Source organism: Grus americana, chromosome 8 (assembly GCF_028858705.1).
Source record: "Grus americana isolate bGruAme1 chromosome 8, bGruAme1.mat, whole genome shotgun sequence".
NCBI lineage: Eukaryota > Metazoa > Chordata > Aves > Gruiformes > Gruidae > Grus > Grus americana.
In genome coordinates this window covers 27293125-27297619 of record NC_072859.1, presented here as the reverse complement: position 1 = coordinate 27297619, position 4495 = coordinate 27293125, and positions in this window count along the sequence as shown.

The window sequence follows — 4495 nt, the reverse complement described above, 5'->3', positions numbered from 1 at the left end:
CCGCATGTACTGTGATGGAGACGGATACACAGAGGTACTGGAAATTGCATTTGAGATAAGGGGAGGGAAGGCATGAAGGCAGCTTCAGATATTATGTGGGATCTCAGGTTAGGAATAGAAGAGCCATTGGATGGCCACAGACTTCCCTGCTCCTCTTGAAGGACTTTAAACCTATAACAAAGAGTGCCCAGTGCCTGTGTTGAGGGGCAGTTCTCATGCAGAAGCATTCTCTGTCTCTCCTGTAGGAGTTTCAAGACCCATTGGGTCACAGAAAGGTGGAGAAAATGTGTGATTCGGCGAGTCAGGGTACGCTTGGGAAAAGGCAGTGGTGTGTGCGGTGGAATTCGGGGCAATGATAGGCAATGCTGACAAAAACTCCTCCTTGAGCATCTCTCCAACAAGGACATCTGTATTCTAGTGTTCCCAGTGGATTTGCTATCTCTACTGGGGACGACGTTTTGTTTGGGTGATGAGGAAGTCATCATTTGCTTCTCTGAAGGAGAGGCAGTGACGTTTCTTTGCAGAGTATCACAGCCTGGAAGGATGCCGGCATCGCCACTGCAGCAACACTGCGTTGAGGTGGCAGCTCAACAATTGTCTTCTTCACTCATGTTCGCCTGCTTCACAGGACGTTGTACAAAAATCTCAAATTGTTGTCACACCAGCATTTTACCTATGCTAAAAAAAAAAAATAATCACTTTTATTTATTTCTCCCTGTGTCGCCTTCACAGTACCCTGTACGCCACTCTTACTGCTCAAGGCAAACAAGCTGACAACTTCATACCTGGCTTTGGGGAATCACCAAGGTTGGACAACACCTCCCACATTATGTTGGCATTTGTCTGAAAGGAGGAAAATAAATGTACCCCATGAAATGCCTATACAGGACTGTGAGATGAGAGGCTTGAATTTGGTTTTTTGCATCTGCTACATTTTGTCCTTTGCGACTTCCTTTTGGCTTTATCCCCTTTTTTGCCTTTCTACGTTTATAAAGCCCCATTTCGCTGCATGCACTGCCTATGATTTTTATTTATGTGGTGTGAGTTCATAACAGACAACTTCTTAATGTCGCAGCAGCGGCTTGATGAACTCCAGCAGTTGAAAGCTGGAGTGACATGCAGCCGCACTAGAAATAAGGTGCAGTTCTTTTTTTTTTTTTTTTTTTTCCTAATGTAATGAGTATTTAGCTTTTAGGGCACCTTAAGCCAGAAACTGGTTTCTTCTTAGCTTGCAGTCTTTGTGCCAGGATTGACAGTTGTGCTAAAAGAAACATGGCTAAGCTGGCAGTTTGATAAAGAAATAGGCAGGGATGTTCTACCATATGCATTGGGGTTATCGCTCAAAGATCCCAAATCCTACCAGTAAAGGCCATGTCGAAGTTGAAGATTCAGCCTTTTACAAGCTCAGAGTCTGGTCCTACTTCAGTATGCATGGCCTGGGCATGCACAGCCTGAGCTCTCACCACTTACCAAATTACAGAGTGTCACAGAGAGAGATGGAGAGATGGAGAGATACCTCTCCGGCTTAAACAGAGGGCCAACAGGCTTCTCTTATTAACTCATTACCTTTTAACCTGCAGACAAGCCAAACTCTACTTTGGGGTATATTCGGGCTCTTCTTATTAGTTATAAATTTTTGAAGACCTATGCTACATTGACGACTTTTTAATTTGAAAAAAATAAATCCAGAAGACTTTGTTTTGTAGCAATAAAATGTATGGTTAAATACCAGCCGATTTAGCGAGTGTGCTTTTGCTGCTCCGCAGAGATATACAAACACACCCTTGGAAATCCTCTTGCCAATATGTCAGCATTTTGAAACTACTACAGCTTGAGGTTAGCGGGGTTATTTTCTTTTGTCTGGGGTTTAAAACATTGCTTCTAACCTGCTATCTGGGTGAGATAAGATGAATCCACTGAGGTAAGAAGTTAACTTTATTATCTGTAGAAGAAACACTTCTTGACTATGTAATTCAAAATTATTTTAAGCAACCTTCTCCTCTTCCCCCCCTGGCAAGGAAGAGGAGTAATTTGCTGGCATTGGAAGCACCGGGCACTGAGAAAGAGATAAGTGAGCTGCGATATTTGGGGGAAAGAAACACCTTCTGGGCACAGGGCTGTGGAGGGGGCGGTGGGATTCCCATTGCCAGAGATGTCACAGCCCAGAGCTGTGGGGAAAGTCCTGCCAAGACACAACAGTGGGTACCTGCACAGAAATGGGCGTCAAAATATAAGTTCATGGGTATAAACACAGCAATGCAAAAGCAAAGTTGATATTAAGTTTCTGTATTCTTCATAGTAAAAGTAGGAGGGGGGTTCTGATATGTTCTTTGATGATAATTATTGCTCATTAATATTTTACTGAAATGAAGGGAAAGTACGAAGAGAGTGCAGAAGAAAGGAAATTAAACCATGTAAATTTACTGTTTGTTTCATTTCCCCACAGGGACCAAAAGTGGAGAAGGGTGCTGGGACTGTGTCAGCCCACATGTCCTCTCCTCTCCCTCAGATCTCCACGAGCTTTACCCTGGTGAAGTTTCCCTGTGTAGGAATACAGGGAGGGCAATGCTCCCCGCAGGGAAGAGAGTTTGTGAGCCCGGCTAGGATCCGTTTTAACCCAGAAACAGTGACTTCCAGCTACGATTCACCTGGGCAGGTACCCGTCTGCGCACGCCAAGAAGGCTGCGGGTGCTGCTCCCTCCTTCTCCCAGAAAATGAACGCAAGGAACCAGAGAAAACGCGGTGCCCTGTTTGCTAACTTACTCTCCACCCCGCTAAAATGCATGCGGTTTCATTTCTTTCCTTTGTAATAAACTGTGCCCACCATAGCGTATATTCTTTTAAATAACATTTTAAAATATTTTCCGGTAAATTAAAGTGATGACATGTTTGTAGGGTTCATTGTTAATTTCATTTCCTTTGGCTCAGCCAGCCAGATAAAATGCAATGTTATTAATCTTTGTTTAAAAGAAGATCCTTTGCCGAACAGTAATAAATGATCTTGATAGATTTGTCAGGAAAATGAATGATAATCATTTGCAGATAGACACAAGCCTAGTATGGAAGATTAATAAGAAAATATGTATTGGCGTCATTAATAACATCTGCTGCCAATGGACTTGTATATTGGTTACAGCTCTGAAAGCGATGCGTTCTTGTTAGGATAATGCAATTCATCACGCGCTGCGAGGAGCGAGGCCGTATAGTGCTCCTGCGGCGATGACAAGCTGCTCCCCGGGAAAGGCTCGCGAGGAGCCCAGCGCTGAGGCCGCACCGCATCCGCCGTCGCATGAGCCTGTCATCGCCGAAGCCCTGGTTCTGCTGGGCTCTGACTTCCCACGTGCGTTTGCCATGTCACTGCTAAAAATTCTTCTGGACCCCACGAATTTGCTCATTCCTTGCTTTTGGGGCTATGGCTGGCTGGATTCGCAGTTAATCCTTGTTCCCTTGGGAGCTCTGCCCTCGCAGTGTGGGCTGAGCAATGCTGGTGGAGAAGCTGCTCCCGGCGCAGAGCAGCTTGGGCTGCAGCAGCTGCAGCACCTGGTGTTTGACATACGCTTTCGCTCAGGGTCTGTGCTCGTCCCACCTCATGTATCTCTAAAAAGGTTCCTCCAGAGCCTGCCACAGGCATTTAAGCACTTGTATGTCTTCAGCTGACACAGCTTTGGAAAGTACCCCCTCTTCACTGGCTCCACAACGCGTTAGGAGATAAAGTTTTTCACAGGTGCTGCATGTGACTGTCACGGGCCTTGGTTTTTCAGCCTCGATCATCCCTGTTAGGAAAACACCATTTTTTGGGGGGGCTTATAATCACTCCACCTGCAGAGCCTCTGTTGGGGTTTCCCTCTTAAAACCTCCAAAGCGTATCTGAGATGGTGCAAAGAGCTGCACACTCACAGCAGCGTTCTGCCACAGCGTCACCCCTGCAGCGCCAGGGAGTAGAGAATCATCCCAGCCCACCCCGTCCTGTCCCCATCCTTGTCCCTATCCCTGTCCCCGCAGCTCCTTGGCAAGCAGGGGTGAGGCTGATGGGGAGCTGCCGGGGCGAGCAGGGTCCTGCTCGCTGCTGGGAGGCGAGCGGGAGCTGGGGCTGGAGGGACTCTGTGTGTTCAACCCGACCCGTGGGGAGATGTAGCATAAACTGGAAATTATCAAGGCTGGGAAGGAGGGGCTGGGAGATGCAGAGGGGGAGAGCTGCACGTGGATGCAGGCAGAGGGAATGGGTGTGGGAGACAAGAAGGAAGGAGCAGAGGGACTGAAATGAGGAATAATATGAAAAGGAAATTCTCTCCACCCCCAATCTTCAACCAGGAGGAAAAATAAAATCTCTTTTTTTGGTTTTAATTTTTTTCAGCTAAATATGGTGTTTTCCTAGAAAATACAAGGAAAGGTCAAGATGTTTTGAGATGACTTTGGTTTATTTCAATAAAATATTTCAGACTCCCCCTCCCCAATGATTCTTTTCTCTTTTGTTTTCCCTTAGTGGTTCAAAGCA